Source organism: Microtus pennsylvanicus, chromosome 16, assembly GCF_037038515.1.
Source record: "Microtus pennsylvanicus isolate mMicPen1 chromosome 16, mMicPen1.hap1, whole genome shotgun sequence".
In the NCBI taxonomy this organism is placed as follows: Eukaryota; Metazoa; Chordata; class Mammalia; order Rodentia; family Cricetidae; genus Microtus; species Microtus pennsylvanicus.
The window spans coordinates 17,613,351-17,639,621 of record NC_134594.1 but is presented as its reverse complement, the minus strand read 5'-3'; the positions used below and the strand labels follow the sequence as shown (position 1 = coordinate 17,639,621).

Below are 26,271 nucleotides of genomic sequence, written 5' to 3'. Positions count from 1 at the left end.
GCTCCAATCCTATTTACCTGTGGCTGGACTCTGTATTTCATCTGCCTACCCCGTAACTATTCCAAAATTCCAATTCTGAAAGCACTAATAGTGAGTGATTTCAAATTGAATTATATATTCACAGAATGAAAGGGAAAGTTTCACCTCATATACCTCATGCCACATAGCAAGCCCTTCTAGATCATTCCAGCCACCTGCTGCCGCTGGCTCTATGGGCTCTTTGCCAGACAGCTGGTTAGCATTTTGCATGCCAGGCTCCTCATTTTAAGGGGCTCATTTCCTGTCTGGTCTTTTAAGGCATTAGACAGCCTCAGCAGCCATCTTCCTGGAGGCTGGCCTTTATGTCAACTTCCTCCCCTGGATGTGATCCATAAGGGGAGCTGCCTAGACTATTTCCTCAGTTAAAATTTAGAGCATATAAACTTCTTCCTTGTTTGTGCTGGGCCCTTCTGCCTTAGTCCTAAGTAATAATAAATATAACAAGAATATAACTGCTCCTTTAAATGTCCCTGTTCCTCACAAAATTTTCTCTTTGCATTCATCATTGCAAAGAACAGAGAAAATATGTGTCTTCTGACACATCTGTGCACATCTTCTCTTCCATGTTCTAGGAACATACTGAATTTGTCTGTGAACAAACCGAACCCATAACCACTCCCTCCAAAAAAATTTTCAAATCTGGGTTAAAGACTCTACAATGCTGAATGACAGATTAGAAGTTCTGTCATTGAACAGAGCTGAAATGTTGGAGGTCCTGAGCCAAGTTATCTTGCATTTTCTTGGCCCTGTTCCTAGCTATTCATTATCTTTGCCCTGTTCCTAGCTATCATTGCCCACCTCTATATCTGACCTGACATCCCTCCTCATGGCCATTAGGTAAACCCTACACAAAAGCTAAAAATGTCATCATCTGAGGTCTATAGCAAGAATTTTCCCCACCCTGGGGTAACCCACTTACTTGAAGGTTCTGCCTATTATTAGAAAAGAACCTTGATTTTTGACATTTTGGCGCTGTAATCAGGAAAATCCTGCCATGTTGGGATATGGTATTTGAAGCAAGCTAAACCCATATCCTTTAGTCACATTCACTAACTGTTGTAATAGGAAGCGGCAGGGATGCGTCCCCAGCACCCCAGCTGCCTGGCTAGCTTGTGCCCCGAAATAACAACACACAAACTGTATTCATTTAAACACTGCTTGGCCCATTTCTATCTAGCCTCTTCTAGGCTAATTCTCGCACCTGGACTAGCCCATTTCTAATTATCTGTGTAGCCCACGAGGTGGCTTACCAGGGATATTCTAGCCTACGTCCATCCTGGGTCGGAGCTTCATTGTGTGTGCCTCAGAGAGCAGAGCAATCCCCGCATCCGCCCAGGAGAGGGGAGCATGGCGTCTCTGGAGCAGAGCTGTCGAGTCTGAGCTCACTTCCTCTTCCTCCCATCAGTCTTTTCTGTTTACTCCTCCCATCTATGTTTTAACCTATCAGGGCCAAGCAGTTTCTTTATTGCTTAACCAATGAAATCCACAGATTGATATATGACACTCTCACATCAACTAACATTTGGCTCCAGAATAAAATATCTCTGGTTCCCTTTAAGGTGAGAGTTTGTTTTGCATCGAGATATGCAATGTCCCATTTTTTTTCAATTAATGGGGATAGAAGAGAAAGAAATTATAGGTGTGGTAGAGCTGCTAATGGGACCTTTGTGTTCCCAGTGTGTCTGACATCTGTTCTGAGTCTCAGCCCTTGGAGCTGTTCATTGATACTCTAGGTCTGGGCTCAAATGCACCAAAGTGAGGCTCATTTTAACTGGATTAACTGCCAGAAGCACCTCCTGTAACCTCAACCTAATACACTCTTGGCCAGCTTTGCTGAGCTTTGAGAAAGCAGGCCTGATGTAAAAGCTTAGGAAACATCTCTAGGTAGCTATTGATAAAACACTGCTTACAAAGATGATAAATACCACTTTTTGAGTGCTTACTGTACCTGACTGTTTTAAGCAGTTTGCATATATTACCTAGTTGAGTTACAGTGCTCCTTAATTTACTTTCATATGAGACAGGTATGGATTTTCTTGTTGCCATCTGAAGTAACTGAAGTAAATCTGAAGCAAATACTTGTTCAAGACACTAACTAGAACGAGATGAAATCCAGCTCTAAATAGCTCTCTGGTCCTACTGTTCTGCTTGCAGACTCATTCTTCACACCCTTGTCACCACTAAATTCACTTCAAACTATGCTTTTCAGTTCTGCCCAGCAGGTAGCGAGATGTAAGCTGCTGCCTTTCCCTGGGGAGGAGCAACTAAAAAAGGCTCTAACCTCCCACCTGCAAGATGAACATGTGCGACTCAGCTGGATCTACCTGAGCTAACACCCTAGGCTCCTGGATGGCTCTCCTCTGGGATCCATCATGAAGCTGGCACTCCACAACTATAACTCTGGCTCTGCCACATGCACAACATGACTAGGCCTTCTGTGTCACCTCAGTGACAGGCTGTTCTTTGAACTAAACAAAAAACTCCTAGAGTTGGACAGTTCACTCCAGAGGATGCCAGAACTCCAAAGCAAGTCCAAGGGACATAAGGAATACACACATCCCTCAGTTGTCAAAGATTGACACCTAGTCACAGGCTAAAATCATAGACCTTAAAAGAAACTGAGGAGAGGAGACTGAGATATGGATACAAAAAACCAAAATAAATAATATAGAGGGTTCAAGTGGTGAGAATTTGAAATAGAGAGGGCCAACAATTCACTGAAGTTGAACTGTGATAAGCCAACAAGAAGGCAAACAGACAAGCAGACAGAGCAGCAGGCAGCAGACAGGAGATAGACAGGCAGACAGATAAGAAACAGGCAGATTAGCAAACCTGCAGAAAGGCAGGCAGACAGACAGGAGGGCAGTCGGGCAGACAAGAGAGCAGGCAGTTAGTCACACCGGCATCAGGAAGGACTGAGCATCAAAGGGCAGGCAGAAGCAGTGAGGTAGGAATTAAGCAGACACAAGGAAGACAGAGGTTCACAGCTCCTGGAGAGTCAGACAAATACAAGGTCAGGAATCAAGCAGGCAGGCCAACAACAGGAAGGCATGACTATCAGAAAGCAAAGGAAAGCAGATGGCGAAAGCCCTGGACAGGCAGTGAAAGGCCAGGGGTTTTGCAAAGATGCAGAGAGAGGGCAACATGGGCAAGAAAACAGATTGGTACTCATGGAAAAATGGATGGCATATTTGTGCCTCTTTATGCACAAAACCAGCAGAAGCTGATACCGATTCCAACAACGTAACCCACTTGACATTGAGTCCTGAAGTTTTCTCGGGCAGTGCTATTAAGCATTCTACTGGCCTTTTCCTGGAAGTCTTTCAACACAAATTAGGAACAAAGAATTAAATGTAAATCATGAAAATATAGAGGGACTAACAGATACCCACAGTCATGCTTAGTTCAATTTGGAAGAAAGTTTTTCTAAACATGACACAAATCCATAAGAAAAAATAATAGTGCAAATACAAAATTTTACACACAAAAAACAATATAATATAGCAAAAATAAAGCTGAAAAGAAAACTTTCAAAAATGCAAAGGGTCTGAGAAGATGACTTCATTAGCAGAGTGGTTAACACACACAAATGTGCAGCCTCATAAAACACCAATCCCAGGGGTGGGTTCATGGGATGGGAAGATGCCCTAAGCCATGTGGCCGGCCAGTGTAGCATAATCAGAGATCTCCCAAATCGCGAAGGAAAACAAGGTGGACATCTTCTGAGGAATGACAACTAAGGCTGGCTACATGAACACGCAAGCATGTACACACACCTGCATGTACACAAGCAAAAACTAAAATGCACCACAGGTCACAAAGGAATGTACAGAATGTTTTGATATATAAATTATAAAAGCAGCACACAGGAGCACGACAGTGAAGAGACAAAGGGCTAAGGAAGACATGCTTGTAGGAATCCTGCCAGTCTCATACAAGCCGAGTTCGGTCTCACCAATAACTGGGAGGACTTAGACTAAACAGTGAGATAAATTCTTTCCTTTCCAAACTGATAACCTTGGAAAACTGCCTCATCAGTATTTGCTGAAAATGGGAAGAAGTGAAGACTCATCAATGTTGAATTAAAGTATAAAGTAGTATAAAATTTTACAGGGATCTGGTCAGATGAATTACAGCTTGAAATGGGCAGACACTTCCCCTGGGATGTAGCTTAGCAAAAACATTGAACAAGTTTTTAAAATTAAACACTATAGATTTACTAATAAAGCTGAAAAACAAATAATAATAAATAGTCCACCCATGAGGATTAGGTTATATAAATCACACTTCTTCTGGCCAATAAAAACTTTAATGGAAGGAAAGACGTTTCTTACACTTTTGTTACTTGCTTGTAGTAATTTCAAATTGCCAAGAACAACAAGGTAAATTATGATGGTGGTGATTATGATGAACAATGAGCAGGAGATAAATGAAAGGCGGATCTCTGATGGATGCTCTTTGGTTGTGTAAACCAGGTACAACTCCACTGAATTCCTCTGTTCTTCCAGTAGAGGGTGAAACTTGGATGACCTGTATCAGGAGGGAAGGGCAGACTGTGAGGTTCACACGTGGAGTCTGGCTTAGTCTGGGCTGTGCACTGACAATCAGAGAAAAGCTAAGTTCTATATTCTTTACCTGGCGGATATAACAGGTGTCTGCCTTCTCATCACCTTCCTTGAGAGTGCAGATCGCTGACTTTCCCCTGACAGCTCTGCTCTTTCCAGAGCTTCCCAGACCGTGGGACAGTTTCTTCTCTGTGTTTACTTTCTTACCAAAGACTCCCTTTACAGCTCCGCTCTGTCCCTTCATTAAAAATTCAGAACCCACACCAAGCTTCCACTTTGATTGACTGGCTGATTTTTTTTCTTCCTGTTCCATGTTTGGCAGGCATTTAATAGTAATTAAAGATTTCTCTAATATGTTCATTGGGCTCTGATAATCAAGAAGGAGTCACTTTGATTGATAGTCACTGTCATGGAAACACGAAAGCAGGCCCCCTCCTCACAAGTTTCCAGGAGGAGAAATTTAGTATATGAAATATTTTAAATAAAGGTCTGGACATATTTAACCTCAAAGGAGAGTTATTTAAAAGGCCAATGGGAGGTTTTGTTGTCTGGTAACTATATCAAAGTGAAGCCAGAAGCCAGATCCCGAGTCCCTGACGTCTACAAAGCCCTTGAGGTTCCCTCTCTCCTACTCATTAGCTGGAAGTCTTCAGCGGTTCGAGGGATCAACTAGAAATCTATAGCAATAGAGCCGGCGCCGAGGCCATCCTGGTAGGGGAGAAATTAAGACAGGAAGTGAATCCTGTGGGCTTTGAAATAATGAGGAGAAATGGTGAAACCAACCACGGTGGGTAGAGGGTATGCACAGCTAAAGAGTCTCCATGGGTCACCATTGGAAAACACATTATTTCCCTATATATTCTCTTGATTTAGTGCCTGGTGCCTGAGGTCTGTGGTACCACTAAAGCTAATAAATCATCGCCCTGGATGACAGGCTGAGCACCTGTGTTTTATCAGGCAGCAGGAAACCTGGTAAATTACCCAGAGAAGCAACTTGTGACCGTGCCGCCGAGCTGTGAGGACCGGTCGAAGCTTCAGTCCATTCAGTCCCTTTCGTTTTATTTGCAGGTGCATTAAAAGGCATAGGGGACACAGCAAAGGAGGAGCCCGGCCTTTTGATTAGTGTTTAATGAGAATGACACGGGGCTGGCGGAGCAGATTCTTAATGGTCTTCAGATGGAATATGTCCACAATGGGAACCCACACGCTTCTGCCTGCCCACTGGCCATGCCGCAATTTAGCTTTGGGAAAGCAACAGGACAGCTTCAAGGGAGAAGACTTGTCACAGGCACAGACGAGGCCTTGCTTTGTACTTCTGAGCAGTGAGTTTTATGTTATAGAGAAAGTCCATTTATGTATTCCCTTGGTATGTCACACTTTTCTAAGTGCTCATGAGTGCGTGTGTGTGCACATGTGTGCGTGTGTGTGTGTGTGAGAGAGAGTGTGTGTGTATGTGTGAGTGTGTGTGTGAGTGTGTGTGCGTGCGTGTGTGCGTGTGTGTGTGTGAATGTGTGTGTGAGTGTGTGTGTGTGAGTGTGTGTGTGTGAGTGTGCGTGTGTGTGTGCGTGTGTTGTGTGTGTGTGTGCGTGTGTGTGAGTGTGCGTGTGTGTGTGTGTGTTTATGCAGAAGTCAGAAGTCAATCTCTGGTGTCATTCTCCAGGAGCTGCCCCACCTTGGTTTTTGAGACTAGGTCTCTCCACTGGATCTGGGAATCACTAAATAGCACAGACTAGCTAGCCAGCAAGCCTGAGGGATCCCCCTGCCTCTGCCTCATCAGCTGTGCAATATTATAACTGTGCTACTGCATCTATCCTTTTACTGGGGGGCTGGAGATCATATTCAGGTCCTCGTGTTTGTGCAGCAAACACTTTACTGAGACGTTGAGCCAACCCTCTCAAAACTTTTGATCTTATAACTTACTCTCCAACACACTAGCTCCGTCAAAATGTGCAAAAATCGGGTATATTATTTTCTTCCCAAAATGTACAGAATAAGATATCTGTTCTTAGTCACCATATTTTCATTCAAACCCCTCCCGTGATTTTATGCCTCCACATTCTTGAGATTCCTCTAGAGTCAGAATTGAAGGAAACAAGATTGGGAGATGAGTTAGTACAACTCACTTCGTGGGTTGCCTATCATAAGACACACATCAACTAAACCCCAAGAGTGCCTTCCTCTGAGCACTTCCTGGTTTTCAGTTTCCTGTCCATCACAGAAGGCACCTAATGTCAAAATGACATTTAGCTTTGTGGAACCACATTCTTGATTACCTCAGGCATTACTTCCTTGCTTGCTGTGATCCAGGGCCTGGCAGGAAGTTACTTGAGGGGAAAGGGCTTATTTGGGCTCATGGTTTGAAGAGACACAGTCCATCGTAGAAGGGAAGGCAACAGATGTGTGAGCCACATGGTGCCTACAGTCAAGAGGCAGAAAGGGGATAGAAAGTGGGATCAAAACTCAACCCCTGCCCCTACTGACCCACCTCCTGCAGCAAGGCTACCCCTGGTAAAGGTTCCTCAAGTTTCCCAAACAGTGCCACCAACTCAGAACCAAGTGTTCAAACCCATGAACTGTGGGGACCATCTCACATACAAACCACATCATCTAGAAAACATTTATCTGCATGGAATATATGCGGTGCTATTCTGAGGTCATGCTTCTTAACATAAGACGATATTAAATACACCTGTAGGTTTCCAAATGCAAAGCCACCATCCCAGAGTACAAAATGACAACCTTTGGAAGTGAGGGGAAAGGGAGGTGTGACTATGTCTGCACTTGGAATAGCCAGATGTCCATAATTCAGCAAAAACCAACAGATATCTCTTGCTTTTCATTCCTATGGAAATTGTAAGCAGGACAGGGAGAGAGATAAGCAGAGTTTCCCTCCCTGCTGAATACGAGGAGGGTTTCTCAGGCATGACATAAAAAGATCCCCACTTTGTGCCTCTCCGTAAGTGGCGGTTCAGCCAGTTCTCAGTCACTCTGGGAGAAGGCCTGCCATAGTCTGGGTAATTGTCACTCTGTGCCTCCTCCATACTCTATCATCGTCTCCTCACACGCTGTCTGCTATTTCTGGCTGTGCCATCACTGGGGTGACAGAAAGAAGCATCACCCATCAGCAGCCTCCTCTCTGTGGGCTGTGCCCATGGCAGGGCAAACACAGTTGCCAGAGGAAGCACTCCATCAGCCTCCACCTCTCGAAGCTGTCATTCCAAGATGATGGATCTACAAAGGGATTTCGGAGCTTTATAAGCAAATAATGGGGCCTCCAAAGCACGCATTAACTGAGCAAACAATGCACCTTAATTCAGGCTGTGCCAGTGCATACACAGAAGCCTAGTGCTTGTTTGTCTAGGATAATGAAAGAGCATCTGAAGACATCCCCCACCCAACACACACACAGGCATCTCAGCACACAGGCAAAACACATAGCTTCTTTCCAACTTTTAATTTCCTTTTCTAGGGTGTGGGAGAGTCATCACTTCGATTGACTTAGTTATCTCACTGAATCTGGCAAGCGGGGGTGTAACCCAGAATAGACACGCTTATCTCTTTCATTGAGTATTCCTAATGAACCTCAGTATTTTCTACCAAATTTCTTCCATATTGAATGTGGTTAATAAAACATAGAGAAAGATAGTCAGGCCTGGGGATATATGAAAAGCAATGAAGCACATGTCTTGTAAAACTGTGAAATTGTGAAATCTGAGAGCTGGAAATCAGAGTAATAGTGTATTTCAATCCTTGACTATCAAAGAACACATCCTCACTCATGTTCCTGGCGTAATGAATCCAGAAGAGCAGCAACAGAATTCCCCCCTCTAGATTTTCACATCCCAAAGAACCTTTTCTTTCAGTAAAATATTCCCAAAGACAATTTATATGGTACATCCAAATCAGGCATGTTCTAGAAGTCCTTTTTAGAGGAATAACAAGGGAGTTGGGTGAACGACATATATTTTCCTGAGGGAATTTGAGTTCAATTATTTGTTAAAATCTGTAATTGGAACTGAAAGGCAAAGGCAGCAAGATTAGAAAGGAAAATTCCAGATGTTCTTATTTGTAAGGTTACTAATTATGAAGATAAAAAAAATCATAGATAGTCTACAGAAAACCTACTAGAACTCATAAACAAATTGCATAAAGTCAGCATATAAGGAGTTAACTGTATAGACTAGCAAAACATGGAATCAGTAAGTTAAAAATCCATACTGTGTAGTATAGTACCAAAAGTCAAGAGAGTGTAGTATTGAATAATGATGGGCAAATACACAATGGGAATAGTATAGTCTTCAAATTAGACACATATGTGTATAGTTGGCATTTTCAACACAGGCTCAGGGTGAATCAATGAAGAAAGACTTGCCAACCAACAGATTTGGAGTAACTTAAAACACATGAAAGAAGATTGTCTCCACCTTCAGCCACTGCATAAAAGTGATTCAAAATGAATTATAAATGCATGTGCTTACAGCTAAAACTCTTTAAGATTTTAAAACCTAAAAAATGAATGCTTTCATTAGTTGAAGCAAGAAACTATTTCATAAGAAACAAAATAATGCTACTTATAAAATAGTAACTACATCAAAACAAAATTTGTTAGAAACAAAGCACAAAAACAATTAAAAAGTTCCCAATTTTTGCCTGGAAATCTTGTCTACTTGAGGGTGGGGTGGGGTGGGGGTAAGGGGAGAGGGGGAGAGAGAAGGGAGAAGGGGAGGATGGGGAGAGCTTGGGGGAATGGGATAGTTGGGATGGAGGAAGGGTGAATATGGGAGCAGGGAAGTAGATTCTTAATTAAAGGAGCCATTTTAGGGTTGGCAAGAGGCTTGACTCTAGAGGGGTTCCCAGGTGTCCAAGGAGATGTCCCCAGCTTGTTCCTTGGGCAGCTGAGGAGAGGGTGCCTGAACTGGCCCTATCCTATAGGCACACTGATGAATATCTTCCATATCACCATAGAACCTTCATCTGGCGATGGATGGAGATAGAGACAGAGACCCACATTGGAGTAGTGGACTGAGCTCCCAAGGTCCAAAGGAGGAGCAGAAGGAGGGAGAACATGAGCAAGGAAGTCAGGACCGCGAAGGGTGCACCCACTTACTGAGATGGTGGGGCTGATTTAATGAGAGCTCACTAAGGCCAGCTAGACTGGGACTGATGGAGCATGTGATCAAACTGGACTCTCTGAATGTGGCTGACAATGAGGGCTGACTGAGAAGCCAAGAACAATGGCACTGGGTTTTGATTCTACTGCATGTACTGGCTTTGTGGGAGCCTAGTCTGTTTGGATGCTCACCTACCTAGACCTGGATGTAGTGGGGAGGACCTTGGACTTCCCACAGGGCAGGGAACTCTGACTGTTCTTTGGACTAGAGAGAGAGGGGGAAGGGGAATAGGGGGAGGGAAATGGGAGGAGGGGAGGAGGTAGAAATTTTTAATAAAAAGAAAAAACAATTAAAAAGCAAGACACAGACTGGGAGACAATTTCGCAATGGTCGAATGTCACAAGTGGTTCACATCTCACTGTCAATGAGCTCTATGATTAAAAGTTGACTCAGTTTAGAAAGAAAAGAGCTTGAATGCTTATTTCACAAGGATAACATGGTTCACGAGCAAAGGCAAGGATCTTCAACTCTGCGAGCCACTGGAGCCACAGAGTAAACTCAGCATGAGATATGACCGTGAATACCCTGGGTAACGGAGGAAATAGTCTCTAGTTGTTGAAATGCTGGACATTTTTGTCCAAATTCACTGACCTGTAAAGACCTGTGGATTTTACTTATTCCTCTGCCTAGCACCTCCCCATACACAGCTCTTCCCCTACCAGGTTCTTCCACCCCTACCTCTTGACCCTCCAACAGGCACAGCTCCCTGCTCCCCCCCAGCTTCTCCCCTTCACAGTCCCTCCCCCTGCCATGTTCCTCCCCTACTCAAACCCTACATAGTTCCTCCCTATCCAAAATGATGTTTTTTAGATCCTTAGCTTTTGTTCCCACATTTTTCAAAATCATAGAAATTGTCTCTTGAAAAAGCTCAATAAAGACAATGACCATAACAGTATAATGCATTTTGCTTTGTTCGTGGTAATGAATCTATTTTACTCCAATTATCTTTTAACCTAGAGAGGAATCTGACACAACCAGGTAGGTACATTTTTAATATAAAACATATGAGTGTTTTCTCTGTAAAATGCCAGCACACACACACACACACACACACACACACACACACACACACACACATATATATATATATATATATATATATATATAGTGACACTGGAGGTGGCATGGCAATTAAGGGTGTAATTGCTGTAATTACTGATGGAATTACTCATATTCCTCTATGCTACTTCTCCTAATTATCTTGGTGTAATGGAAATGTGTGTTTTTGCATAGAACAGGATGTGGCCGTCATTTGGCAGCCTGCCTGGGATGATGCACAGTGTCTGTCCCTTGGATGAACGGAGAGCATAGAGGTCACCACTTGTTTGCAGGAAGAAGAGGTTTCTGGAACACAACGAGCAATTTAAATGCATGTCATGAGCATCCTGTAGAAGCTCACAGATGGGTTTCATTGGAGGAATTTTAACAGTGGGGGAGACATTATCCTAGAAGGAGCCCAATATGTGTATGGTCTTCAGATCTTAATGAGTATGACTTGGAGAAATATACAGAGGCTTCATACTGTTGGGCCGTTCTTATGTTAGTCTCTCACAAACACCAGGTTCAAACAGCGCTGTGTTTCCTGTTTCATTACACCTTTTTATCCCCAGAATGAGGTATTTAAGAAACTGCTATTTTAAGAATAATGAGAATTGCAGAAATCTGAGGTCTCCCTCCATCTCTCCCTTTTTCTTATTCTCTTCATCTCCTGGATATTTCAAATAATTTTAAAACTTAATTGGCTAAATATGATATCTGTCTATATACCTATTTCTTGGATGACTAGACAGAAATTAAATAGGTAAACTAATCAAAGGTTATAAAGTCACTTAAGCTGTATTCCTGGTATTTGTCTGAGTTTAAAAAGTACTTTGTAAACCCAGATGCTACTGAGTGTCACAAACAAAAAAAAATGATAGGTTTTGTATTATCAGTACATAGAATTATAGGAAAAGAAGTGACAAAGTTGGGAGAATTCTTTTGATTTAACCCAAGGGATCCTCAGAGGTATTGTCAGGATATCCATATCCCAGTCCCAGAACATTCTCACAAGCACCTACAACTCTACTTGCAGGGAATCTGAAATCTGATTCTAGACTCCGCCGGCACCTACACCACACACACACACACACACACACACACACAGAGAGAGAGAGAGAGAGAGAGAGAGAGAGAGAGAGAGAGAGAGAGAGAGAGAGAGAGATCTGTGTCTAGATGAATCTGACAAGTCAAACAATAAACCGTTTTTTATTTTATGTTATGTATTTTAAATGCCTTAGACATTGAAATGGCAGACCATCTTGTTGGTTTGTTCATCGATCAGGCTGCTTGTCATATTAGATGACAAAGTTAACTTCCAGTGTACACTGATCATCCTTGCAATTTTACAAATAAGTGTAAACAAATCTTGTCACAAGACTAAGGTGCAAGGCATATCAAATCTTTTTATTTCTATGAACCCACTTACTCACTCAAAACACATGTGCCAGGCTCTGTGTCAAAGAGAAAGGGGTGATGAAAAGAAGTTTTGCAAAATGGGCATGGTTGTAAACACCAATAACCCCAGCACTTGAGAGGCAGAAGCAGAAAGATCAGATGCTTAAGGTTAAACTTAGCTACACTGTGTGTGTAACAGAGTTAAAGAGCAACCTAGGGCCCCTGAGACCCTACCTCAACATCAGCAGCAATCAATCATGAATAAAGCCAAATAAACAAACACCTGGCTTTTATGATGAGCTAGGAATCAATAATAAATCTGGACATTATACATGGTAAATGATAGGCTATTAGACAATATTGTGTTCCAGGGGAATACATGAAGTGAAAGGGGTCTGACTAGCTGGACGTGTGGAGCTATTATCTTTAGGGATAGGTTGGTCAGGGAATCCCTTAACTGAACCATTAAATTGAGATGAGAAGAAAGTAGTTAGCCACGCAGAAAGCTAAAGGCAGAACACACCACGTGGAAGAGAAGGTGAATTCAAATGCCCTGGAGGTAGAAGAAAAAAAAAACTGATATCACGAAAGCTGAGTGACAAGTCTGGAAGTGTCGGTGACAAGACCAGAGGAGCTAGTTGTCAGATGTGTAGGTTGTAATTGGGATAGTGGCCCTTTCTCTTTGTAAAGCAGGAAGGTGCTGAGCTAGTGTAGGGAGAGGGTCTGGGAGGAACAGTCAGGTTGGCTGCTACATTGAGAGCATCAAAGGACGAAGAGGGAACCATTCCAAAAGCTACCGCAGTAATTCAGACCTGATGACAATTTGCATGAGACATTATCCACGGGGCAGCAAGGACTGCCCAGATTCTGAAGGGGTGGGAGGTTAATCTGAGTTTGAGGGCTTAACAAGTAGGAAATGGAGTGGCCGGGCTTGCTATGGAAAGGTCTACAGGGGGGAAGTGGTCTGAGGGGTAGGTCAGGAGTCTAATTTTGGTCATGTTTAGCTTGCCATGCCTGTTATCCAGTGAGGACATCCAGAAGACATTCAGTGTGCTTGGCGTCTTCAATTGCAGGCTGCCCCCTTGCCTGGCTGGCAGAGAGTCCAGTCTCAATCACCACCAAGGTGGCTTGCCTCTTCACTGGGCACTATAGCCTCATGTTTATTTCAGAAAGGTGGAAATGGACCGGACCCTCAGTCCGGGCTGACTCCGGACATTGCAGTTGCTGATTTTCCTTCATGTTTCAATCAAGCACTGGTCCTCCCACCTTGAGAGCCCTGAACTGTCCATAGAGAGACACTTGCGGCCTTCAGACCACAGTGCAGGTTTCCGGTCATTGGAGGAATAGGCTCAGAACACCATATTCAAGATTGTTTACTGTTTTACCTTTCTTAATTATTTAACTCATTTATGCCTCATTTTTTAAAATGTGAGACAAATACAAACTCTTCCACGAAGGAATATTGTTGAATATCAAATTTGTTAGCATACTTAAGAACCCAAAACATTGCCTGATGCCTGGCAACTTTACAGAAAAGCATAGCTATCACTGAGATAAGAGCCTGCAGCAGCTCCCATCCAAGAGATGCTAAAGGGGGGCGGGGACACAAACTTCCAGACTGCTCCTAATTCTAAACATGTTCAATATTTCTTTCCCTGTCCCCCCGAGACTTGATCATTTTCCCTTCCCACGACAAAACTCTCTCACCTACACCCCTCTCAAAGACACTAAAGCAAACACCCTCCACGCGTGTAGGGGATTCAGCTCTCCTGTCTTCTCTCTTAAAACATTTCCAAGGGGGAAAGAACATGGAAAGAGAAAAGCAGTGGGGATCTTTATCTTTCAAGAACCATATCCTTTAAAGTGAATATGTCCATGCTTAAGTGTATCTATCTCACCATTCTATTTGAGTTAAATTTGTTTGTTTCTTGTGGTTTTGGGGTAGTGTGTGTGTGTGTGTGTGTGTGTGTGTGTGTGTGTGTATGTGTGTGTGTGTGTTTGGTTTTAGTTTGGTTTGGTTTGGTTTGCATTGGGTTGGTTTTGGTTTTCCAAAGCAGGGTTTCTCTGTGTAGTTTGGGATCCTGTCCTGGAACTCGCTTCGTAGACCAGACTGACCTAGAACTCAGAGATGCGCTTGCCTCTGCCTCCTGAGTGCTGGGATTAAGGGCATGCGCCACCACCTCCACTTGGCCCTGTATAAGTGTGCAAGTCTGTCATTACATTACAATAGATGTAATTACATTACTCCACAAGAATGTTTCCCTAGTATCTACAGAAGCCCTCACCCAGCCACAAAGCATCTTAGAGTTAAATAATAGCATCTAAAAAAGAAACCAGATTTGGAAGCTGAGTGGAAGCCTTTCTCTCAGTGATCCTTTCCCTTAGCTCAAGTTCCCTCCCACAAGTGAACAGATAGAAATGACTGGCATTTAGCTTCACAATTATCAGAATGTAAACCAACAGTTCAGAATTTCCATATTATATAATACACAATAATGTTCCTGGGGATACTTGCAGTTTAAAAAAAAGCCCTCATGCAACAAAAATGCATTATTCTAGCTGGACAATCTAACCAGAAATAGTAATTTTATCAATTCATTTTATTGAACTAGCGTCTGAAAAAGTAAGTTACTTTCCTCAGCTCAATTTGGGATTGAAAAATTTACCCATCATCCATAGGGGTTGGAAACTTTCACCCATCATCCACAGGGGTTAGAAACCTTTACCCATCATCCACAGAGCTCTTCCCTCTCATCTTAAAAGCACATTTTACTTCAAAAACACTCTCAAGAGACAGTTACACATTTTATCTGAAAAAAAAATAACAGTGGAACTTTAAATTAAAAAGTCTTTCGTTTAGCTCCTTCCAAAGCAGAATTTCTTATAGGACCCACGCAACTAGTGACATATTTTGGTCTTATATGAGCTTTCACTGATCCGAGGCAACAGCACTTGACCAACAAGTTCAGCATTGAAACCAACAGTTGCAATTCAGTACAACGAAGTTCTCTCTTTTTCAGTTTAATAACATTTCTGCCCAAATTCCAAAGCAATGGGGTCCCTGTTATTCTGGGAACAATGCTCATTACTCATGTCTTCTGGGGTATTATTGGATGTATACTTTGGAATAAAGAGGGCTTTTACAATGTCTAACATGATGTCCTTTGCAATCTGTTATTAGGCTGTGTATTGCCTTGCCAGTTAATCATCCCATTATAGATTCGAAAAATCTGACAACCCAGAGGGATTGAAATGCAGTGTGCTACAAGATTAGAAATAGCTATCCGAAAATGAAGGAAAGAGAACAAATGCTATGGATGGATCCATAAAATGAAGGCCTCGCAAGATTTTCGTTCTGAAGATCTCGCAGTACTTCCACCAGAAAAGAAATTAGAACAGCACACAAACACAGACAGGAGAAGCTTCGGTGGGGGGGGGGGGGGGGGGTGAAAAACAAAAGCTGCAGTGCGAACAGGGCTTTTTGGAAGCTACCCAATGTAATTAAAAATCAAATTAATACATACATCAGCTCCCTTTCTACCTGCCCTGTCACTGGGAGCAGAAGAGGCTGATGCATTTCAGTAGAGCGGTTCCCAGAAAGGCACAGCCCCATTAATCTTGTGTATGCGGTGTGGCCAGTGAGCCGGCTTCTGCGTACTCTGCTGCCATCTCCAGGAAGGTCTGACGGATGACGAGAGCAGCCCAGCCTGCGGGCTTATTACAGCTTTGGAATCTTCAAAGGTATGATAAGAACAGAAAACCCAGCTTCGGAGATTTAAAAAAAAAAAAGAAGAAGAAGAAGAAGAATCTTGAACTCTTTGCAGCCATTTATTACTGGTTTGAAAATAAGAAGTTCATTAACAAAATGCCAAAATCAGAAGAAACCCCATGAAAATAAACCTTCTAATTTCCACAGAGTTAAACATAATTGAAAAATAGTTTGGTACAATGTCTGATGTCTACAACAATCCAAAGCATTTGTGGTGGATTGATCTTCATTAGGGAGCTTAGAAAACTATAAATCCAAACCCTCTTTGTGAACAGGTTCTCTATAGGGAGGTGGTAACGCACTGAAATTCCATTTGGTAGTGACTATAAATGTGCAGAATGAAAGGCTAAAGGCAGGCAGAAATCGGTGTTTTCTGTAGAAAACATCCTAAAACTGGAGGAGTTCTGAGACCTTTAAGTTTTCTAAGCTTCTTTCTGTAAGGTGGCTGCTGCTGAAACAGGCCCCCTGGATCTCATATTTAGAAGGAAAAAATGCTCTTTATAGCCAGCTTGGGATACTTCTTAACCATGAGCAAGTGCCTGGAAGTTCAATGGTGTGAATTTTAAGATGCAGTACAGGAAAAAAACAAAGATTTGGGGAAGAAAGAATGTTGGCTTTGATTATATGTTTGGTTTTAAAAATACACATTTTGGTGGCTGCACAACTCATTTTTGTGCAGATAATATTCGATATATGAATATTATATTCCTACATTTAATATAAATCCTCAATGATAAGTATTCCAAAAAATTCATTCACAATACAAGAGAATAAGCCCTCAAATATTGTGATAGCTGGTTTTAAATGCCAACCTGATGATTTTTTAGATCAAGTTACCCTGTGGCATGATTGTGAGTTATTGACTTGATTATTAACTGGTATAGTGAGACCAATCCATTGTGCATAGCACCGTTCCTTGCGCCCAGGGTCCTGAATTGTACAGAACAAGAGGAAACTAGATGGGAATAAGATAAACATCATTTATACACTCATTTCTCTCTGCTCTTGACTGTAAAAAGTCAATGCTGTTTTGGCTTCCCCTCAATAATAGACTGGAACTTAAAATTGTAAGTCAAATAAACCCTCCCTCCTTCAAAGTTTTTTTTTTGCTGTTCTTATCAAAACAACAGAAATGCAACTAAAACATATATTTTTAAGGGATTCTTAACATAAACGTCTATATAGCCTATGTTCAAAATCTCAACTCTTATCAACCTTTCCAGTGGACTGTACTGGCTTCAAACCAGAACAATCTCTGGGCTCTATGACTACAGTTGGAGTCTTTGAGACCTCAAATAAGAGTGGTATAAATTGATGATTATAACTTCCCTAATCTTGCCATTACAAAAACAGTTTGCCATAAAGCTAAGATTGAACTCAAATTTACTTCATACAGTGGTCTACTCTAGCCAGTAGGAAAATTACCCATTCTTAAATTTCGCACTACTTTTCTTTCCATTTTTGTAACAGCAGGCCAAAGGCATAGAATAAGCCAGTTCTCACTGCCAATTAGTCGAAAATATGAGGCCCGTAGCTGTCATCCAGAAAACACTCCTTCCAGAACTCTGCTGGCTGCAGGGACTTCCTGAAGTAAAGCCCTGTTGAATGAGGGAGTAAAGGGGCCACTCCCAGCCTTATTGATAATAAATCTACATCTCATCACACACATGGCATAAGAAAGGGCAGGTCCTCAAGCTATGTTCCTCTTGTTACTGGCAGGAAATTAATATGTTAATGTCAGGACCCAAGAAAAGCCTGTCTTCCACTGCACTGGCAGCACAGCAGATCATGTCCTAAGCTGAAAAGTGCTTTTCCCTTAGGCATTCTCTGATGGACCCCCATGTTATCTGCCCAGTAAAGGAAAATAGAGATTTCTAAGATTCACAACATAAATACTTATAGAATCTTCCAGTATTCTCCTAAAAAAAAAGTGTTCATGTGTATGTGACATCCAATCAGGAAAATAGTTTTCATTAATTAAACATCTTCCTGAATATTTCCTTCCTTTGAGTGTTATCACATATATCTATTTGTGATATCAATTTCATAGACCCATTAGAGCAGTAAATAAAGAACTTATAAAGGTGCTATATCAATTTTCGCTTGGTCGAATATGACTTCTCCCTGGACTTCTCAGACTGTCAAGGTCACCTCATGTCTAATCATCTACAAACACAACACATACACAGATTTAGACCAATAATGCTGTAGATACTTAAAGTAAAAGTCTCATTTCTTAAGGGGACTAGCTGCAGCCATGGAAACCTGGCCATAACCAGTGTTTCCATAAGATAGGCTTGTGGGGGAGACTGCAGGAGTCAGGAGACACAGACAAGTGGGAAAGCAAGCCGTTGTATAAGGCAAGATGGAAACAGAGGTTGCAATGGGCTCCAGGAGTGATACAGTGACTAGTGTCTCTAACCAGATCAAGGTGAGGATGATACCCCCAAAGGGCCAGCACCTTCCCATCCCCCTCCTCTACAGCCCCTGCTGCGGGCTGAGTCTGTTATCTTAAAAGCACTGGCTGAGGTTTGCTAAGAGAAATCTGAAGAGAAAGAGAGAGTGAGCAGCCCCCATTGCGTAATCCTCAACCATCCCATTAATGGCCTCCAGTCCTTTAGAATATATTTTGTTTTTAAACTGTCCAGGAATCCATCCCAACTGTCCCGTTGACTTATTGGAACCTCGGGCATCTCTGATCATAACCTTCAGTCTCTGTCTTGATTCACAAAATAACTGAGTGACCTTTTCTATGCCTGTGGCACTTGGTGCTTATTTCCCGGTGATTTTTATCATGTTTGAATTATGGTTTTCTCTAAAATTTCTTACCTTTAGCTTTTTGAAAATAGACTTTTCTATATACTCTGTTCTTACCTACAGCCAGAACCCTTCCTAGCTGAGCTTCATCTTTGAAAGCAATTACAATCACAATGAAAGACTAGGGGTTAGGGCAGGAGAGCTCCTTCCTGGCCTGGGCAAGGCCCTGAGTTCAATCATCACACCACAAAGAAAAGGAGAGTCAGGGGAGGAAGGAATGAAGGAGGTAGGGATGGAAGGAAGGAAAGGAGGAGGGAGGTTGGGAGGAAGGAAGGGAGAGGGAGGGAGGAAGAGCAAAAGAATGAACATTTACTTTGACCCTCAAAGCCCACCAAATATATTCAGATTAATTAAGTAGGCATTAATACTGGGTTACTCAAGCATTGAAGTGATTTTTATGCCAAAATATTAGCAGAAAATCTTGGCTGTCTAGCATACCAAATAGAGCACAGACACAATTATGAGTATGCTGTAAGCCAAACCTACTATGTAAGATAAAACAGCCTTTTTAAAAAATGGTCTGTGGTAGACCTTAATGGAAGTCTGGAGGCTAGCGTGTGGCCTTAAGCATAAATGTGAACGTGGAAATATTGTCTATAATACGGGAAGTACAGGTGGAAATATGGAAGAATTTTTTCTGTCAATTTTCCAAAAATTAAACCATTTCCCTTGTTTTCATGATAACTGGATTTATAATGTTGAACATGTAAGGCCAAGTTACAGTGCAGAAACCTTGTTCTCCTGCTGATCAGGGAGGTGAAGCGAATGCTACAAAGGACGGCAGAGTTCTGTGATGCTCTTGGACAGTCTAGTTAGAACAAAGCTGTGACGTGATGCATTGTTTCCCCTGACAACAACAGCTGAACCTGCAACTCTTTGAAGTGATTCAGGGTCTTGAACTCTGACCTCAGTTGCATCGAAGTGCCTAGAGATGAGCACCACCCTGCTGCCACCTTCACGGTGAACCAATTGGTCTACGATCGTCCAGTCTGCTCTATGTGCTCAGTTTCCTAGGCTTACAGCCAGGTGATAATGTGTGCCTTCTCCCTTGTTTCACTCCTTGTCTTCATTGCCGTTTTCCCTGGTTAACCTATCAGATCAGTTACATAAACACTAGCATACTTAGTTCAATGTTGAAGCACCAAGAACTCAATGGCTATTACATTCTAGAGAACCTCTCACCCCTTAGGGGAAGTTTTAGAACAAGGTGTACACTAAAGATTGAGGAAAGGGAGGAGCAAAGCTACACCAAAACCTGGATGTTGTCCCCCAGTGAGAGCCCATATTTAATGCAACCATTGATGAATTTCCTAAGAAACAGGGAATACTGTGAATTTCAAGTGGAAGAACCAATGTAAGATCAATATCATTATTTTGGAGGAGAACTAAGATAATAACATCATACCCACCTGGTAATTAAATTACTAAATTACATCAATCAGATTAATATAATATTGGTGTAGGACTAGTCAGTAGATAAATGAAAGAGAATAAAGAATCCAAACATGGATCTAAAATAAAAATAACTTAAACTACAAACATTGTCAGGTGTATTTCTAAAACCTGTAGGTATGTTTTTAGAATATACTTAAAGATGGGAAAAACATTAAGCAATAAGAGAGCATAGAAGCCATGAAGAAAATAACTATAATTGTTTTCTATAACAAAATAAAACAATTCTTCTTAGTACAAAATCCCATAAAGTCAACCAACAAATAGGTTCTGTAAGAAGTATGTATAAAACTCATTCGTTCCAGGACAGACTTCAAAGCTACACAGAGAAACCCTGTCTCAAAAAAACAAACAAAAACAAAACAAAAAAGCAACAACTCAACAACCACTCATTCTTACTACACAAAATCTTTCTATTGGCCAATAAATAATCAGTTTTATGATCAAAATGGTCAGAAATAAATAAAAGGGCAATTTAGTAAAGAAAATGCTAAACTTCAAAACATAAGAAGAATACTAAGTGAAGTAACCATTTTAACACATACGTTTTGCAAATACCTAAGACAAACCAAAATAAGTCCTAACTCTCTTTATGGTCAGCACCACCCAACACTAGCAAAGCTGTGGCCACCAAGGCAGTCTCACGCTGCATGTGAGGAGCTCTCGGCTACAGATGGGTCACCTATGCTACCCTCTCCTCATGCGATGTTTAGGGGACATTTCACAAAAGGGGGCAGGAAGAACGTACAAGCAGGCAGATGGAGAAGAGGGCTGTGAAACGCTGACTTCTTAGCAGGCCTTGGCTATTGCACACACTGATTCACAGCAGCTCTGGTTACCTGGACAAGATCAAGAAAGCTGAATTCCCAGCAAGGATGAGCAACAAGCCCACCACTGGTGTAGGAGTTATTAGCCCTTGATGTGTCTGAGGAGGGGAGACTCAGTCTCCTTTGGGGACATGGTATTTGTTCATTTGCCTGTGCACTTCTGAGTGGCTCCACAACCATGTATACAATGGACTCAGTGGGGGGTTGTTAATAGTCTATAATTATACAGAGAGAGAGAGAGAGAGAGAGAGAGAGAGAGAGAGAGAGAGAGAGAGAGAGGAGGGCCTGACGTTGGAAGAAAGACAGAGTCGGTGAGCACTAGAGGAAGTTACAGGGAAGAGCTGGTGGATGGATATCATCAAATTGTATCATATAAATATGAAACTTCCAAAGAACAAATAAAAAATTTTTTAAAAAAAGAAACAGTCCTATCATTTGACTCTTTATTTTTAAATATATTTTAATTTTTAATGAATGGAAAGATGTAACCCAGAGAAAGAGGTAAAGTATGGTTCCCATACTTTGTGTAGCTATTGCATTAATCAGAAGCTGTTGGGAGCAGCGAGACCCCAGATCCTGAATTTCTTGTAATCCCCTGATCTGAGTGCCTACAGCTGCTCTGAGCACGAGACCTTCAGGAGTTCCTGATGGCAAGAGAGTGGTTTCTGGTGGGTTTGGCTGGGGCGTGGCTATCTCTATATAATCTGCCCCTGAACACAATAAAGGGGGCATTCTTGGGGAATTCAAGGATGATCCGTGTCTCTGTCTCTCTGTCTGTGTGTGTCTGTGTATTTTAACCTCCAGCCCCCTTGCCCGAAGCTCGCGAATTGGGTGCCAGCGGACACGGGGGCACGGTGCACGGCAAGAAGCTCTGGAGTTCTAATCTTTGAATTCTTGTCTAGATTTCCTAAGAGATGTTATAAATAAGCTGAAGATTCTGTAATCATTGTTGGTTGCCTTTGTTTGGTCAAAAGTGAGAAACCAGCGCTCTAACACCCCTATATCCAAAGAGTCTGGAATGTAATATTGGGTTGGAAGTGTCACCCCAGCCCCTGGCCTGGGAGTTGCCTTGATCTGGACTCCAACTCCCAGCCTTCCAAGCACTGACCCCTCCTTAGGGAGGGTCAGGACCACGCCCACAGGCTATTTAGGCTCACACCAGAAAAAGGAACACATGGTTTCAGGTTTTACTGTGCTCTCCCTCTGTGTCTTCCCTGGCCATGCTCCTTCCTGTCTACCCAAGAGCATTGCATTCATTACACATGGGCATTTTTATTTGGTCTAATCTGATCTAACTGGAGTTATTTTGTGTAGGTGGAGAGACTCTTCTTAAGATTTTTCTTAACAGCCTTGAGAGACTCAATATGTGCAAGAGGCTTTCTAAGGATGCTGTATCTCGCCATTATTGGAACTGTGGGAGTTACTTTTTTTCTGTTTATATTAATTCTTCTATTCCTTTTTATAACACATAGAGAACCTCTGAGCCTAATATAGTATTCAATAGCTCTAGATAAGGTATCCTGACAGATATTTTTAAAGATGTACTTACTTTTATTTTCTATATATGTGTGTGCACCTGCATGAATTTACATGCAGCACAGGCACCCAGGAGGAAAAAGGAAGGGGGAGGCGTTAGATGTCCTGGAGCTGGAGTTTCTAGTGGCTATGAGTCACCATGTGGGAGCTGAGAACTTAACTTAGATCATCTGCATGAAAGACAAATGTCTTAACAAGCGAACCTTTTTTCCAGCCTCAACTGATTTTATTCTGGAACTCCTAAATCTGAATTATGACTTGTGGGGTGTATTTTCTCTATAAATGTAAAAACTCTACTACGTAAGATTTCAAAGACCATGAATCAGAATCAGAAAATTTCATAAAGATATGCTACAGTCCAAATGCCTCCCCATATAGGTGTGTTTTGAAATTTGAATCTTCAGTGAAACAGAGCAAGCAGGTCTAGCCCAGTGCAGGCGGATTGCTCCTTGAGAACAGGGTGAATCATTAATACTACTGTTGTTAAATAAGCTCACTATCATGAGTATACAAAGAGGGAAATATTGGACACATACGCACACCTTTGCCTCTTATACTTTTATACTTTTGCTTTTCACTATGGTGTGACTCACCAAGAAAGCCCATGGCAGCTTCTGGCCCCTTAATCTCACAGTTCCTAGCCTCTAGAACTATCAAAAATAAATTTATTCTTTATAAATTACTGCTTCAATATTTTATTATAGTGAACGTTCAGAAACAGAACTATAACCAACCGAATAAGTATTATTATAATTCCTGATATTTAAGAGATCTTGGGGGAGTGGAGAATTCCAATGTCTAGAATTTTCAGGCATATTTAAGCCATTCCATCCATAGACCGTGATCAGGATCCAGCATGAATAAACTCTAACAGCCCTAGCCATGTTCATCACCACCTCCCAGATTCCATACCCTCATTTCTTCCTCAGTACTACCTACTTTGACGTTGACTCGGAATTTCCGCGTGACCTTGCTTCACTTCCTCACATTTTCCAATCTGCTCAATTGATACGATTTATCTCACATTCCTTAGCCAACCCTCATATATGGGCAAAGTATGTCAGTATGGATGGGAAGTTGAAGTAATCTGTAATATTTATTAAGTTGCTTCGGAACTCAAAATAGTAAAATTGTATTTATTTCTTCATAATGACTTGCAGTTTAATGTCTCGGTGCTTTACCTACCCAAGACTGCTACAGCTTGCCTCTCACCGCTTACAATGTTGTTACTGAGAGAATTTCCAAAGATACTGTTTTACACGTTACTGTTTTATCCCATGAATACACTAAGCTGCCTTTTAGTTATCTTCCATTTTATTGCCAAGTTTGATGACACAATATCTTTTGAATTATATCACAAATGGTTTCTTCAAACAGAACTATTAAATATGAAAAAAATTCACAATTTTCCTCCCCCAGAGAATAACTTCTGATAAAAAATGGATGTTTGTATTCCATTTTGCATTCTTATTATAATCTTGGCACCGAGTCATTATAATAAAGAAAACGAAAACGTCTGTTCTTTTTCTAACAAATTTCCTAAAATTTCATTTCACATACACAAAGCAACTTAAACAAGGCAGCAAACCACTGTGATTCCCTTTGCTAATAACAGAGTAGGAAACAGATATATGAACTTCGTTCGGCAGGTGTACTCTTCCTCTCCGTAATCCCCGGGCTTTGTCTTCAAAGCAAAGCACCATGCAAGATAATTTATAGTTGGAGCTGCTTGCTTAGACATGCTGTGTGTTGTTCTCTGTGCCTCCAATGGCTTAACGCATTGAGACGGCCCCTGCCTCTCTCACTTTAATATTCTCTGCTAAAGTAACATTAAAATTTCATACTTGAATCTTATCCTCATGCATCACTTACCTCCAGTTATGTATTCTTACAGGTGTTTACACGGAACAACTATTAAGATAATCCTATTTATTTATTCAAATATACTTTTGAGCCATCCTCTAAACATCTCACCAAGGCAAACAGAATCAGTCCACTTATTCAGCAAACATTTACCTACCATGTGCAGAAGATCCTGATAAAAGAAAGCCTGTCCTTGTTGAACTTATGAGCGAGAGTGCAGGAAAAGCCAGTAAGCAAATAAGCAACTGTTGGAAGACACTCAACGGAGACCAGGGCAGCAAAGAAACCAGAGGATAAAGGGTGGCGGCCACCAGACTGGGAGGGAAAGAGGAGGTTACTATTTATGAAGTAGTGCTGTCTGCTAGATATAGATCGGCCCTTAAAGGCGGGCAGATTTATATCCACCCAGATAACTAACCTAAGGACTGCTTTCTAACTCCAGCTGAGATCTCTCTTCCCATCTCCAGGATGATGTGGCAGGTGGGTGACTTCTTTGTCTCACAGGCTGGTGACCTCAGCACAGTAGATGGGACAGTCGTTGTCTAACTTCCTGGTGCCTGCTTTAGCTATCAGAGAGCAACTGGTGTAAAGAAGGCCGCTCCTCTTGGAAACTCAGCTTTGAATATGGTGTTCTGAGAAGTCGGGTCAAGTCAGGACTCAGGAGTTCAGCGAGACTGGGCATGGATCACAGATTGACACTCCTCGCTGGGGCATGAACAGTTCTTTCTTTTCCCTTTGAAGGAACACCAAGGACTTTTTCCTTTTCTGTTAAAACCCAAGGAAAAATTAGGGCAGAGGGCAAAAAGTAAATAAGAAAGCCAAGAGGAAGCTACAGAACTTCTTTCTGAGGATCACCGGAGCTACCTCTAGAATTAAACTGTTAATGTATGTTACTGGATTCAGAGACATTTCCATCTCCTACACATTATTCTGTGATCAGGTAACTAATGATTAGCCAAAATCTATGGCTGCACATTCATTCCCATCTGCTTTAAAACAAAACCTGCTACTGGACAGCCAATTGGTGGACTTGGCCCTAGGGAGGGCCACGCGGTTCTGCTCCTAGCCTTACTCAGTTGCCTGTAGTTCTCTGTGTGGGGTTGAGGCCTCATGGGCACTTCTTCATCCATCTTGGTGTGTCCACTGGTGTCATCTTTGTTCAGCTTACATTTGGGCGGCCTTCTCTGAAAACACACATACAAGGAACATTTTAAGTATTCAACTGGTTATATTTAGGAATATATGTGTTTATATAAATAAAATATGCGTGAAATAACACTTTTTAAAAAAAGAGGTCATGAATTTGAAAGTAGATGAGGAGGAGTATTTGTCTTCATTCCTGTCTTTGAGTGTTATGGTTTTTTGATAGAATCGTCTGTTTCTAAGCCTAAGTTGGGGACTCTGAGGTCAGTCTGCTCTGACATTCAGTGCAGCAGCTCAGAAAATGTGAGGGTTATGGGATGTGAGTTCCTCTCGTGGTTGGACTGCAGAAGGTCCAGTGTGCATGAAGGAGTCATTTCAAATGTAGTCTGTGTGACAATCATCACTTTGGGTAGTTATTGTTTCAAAGCCTGGAAAAGATTCTGAGGCTCGCCCTGGAACCCAGCAAGTCTTTCGGCTCCCATAGTCCATCAGCCTTCTCTGCTTTCCGCCCAGGAGAAATAATTTGTGAGAAATATTTACTCTGAGCTTTTCTAGAACAGAACTACAAAGTGATCAGCTAGAACAGGGAGAATTTAAAAGTTTGAGGATTAAAGAGTTTGTTAATTTCAGGGAGAATGAATATTGTGAATAAC

General features: G+C 41.8%; 1 long non-coding RNA gene across 2 annotated transcripts; it reads right to left on the bottom strand.

Moving 5' to 3' along the window:
- Positions 1-4,341: 4,341 nt before the first annotated feature.
- LOC142836271 (uncharacterized) lies at positions 4,342-25,036 on the bottom strand. 2 transcript variants are annotated; one of them, XR_012908038.1, is made up of 3 exons: positions 24,894-25,036; positions 6,878-7,020; positions 4,342-4,569 (listed from the first exon to the last, which is right to left on the bottom strand). It is a non-coding gene; the product is annotated as an uncharacterized LOC142836271 (long non-coding RNA). The 2 variants fall into 2 exon arrangements; XR_012908037.1 differs by lacking the exon at positions 24,894-25,036 and adding an exon at positions 24,633-24,689.
- Between the last annotated feature and the right edge of the window lie 1,235 nt (positions 25,037-26,271).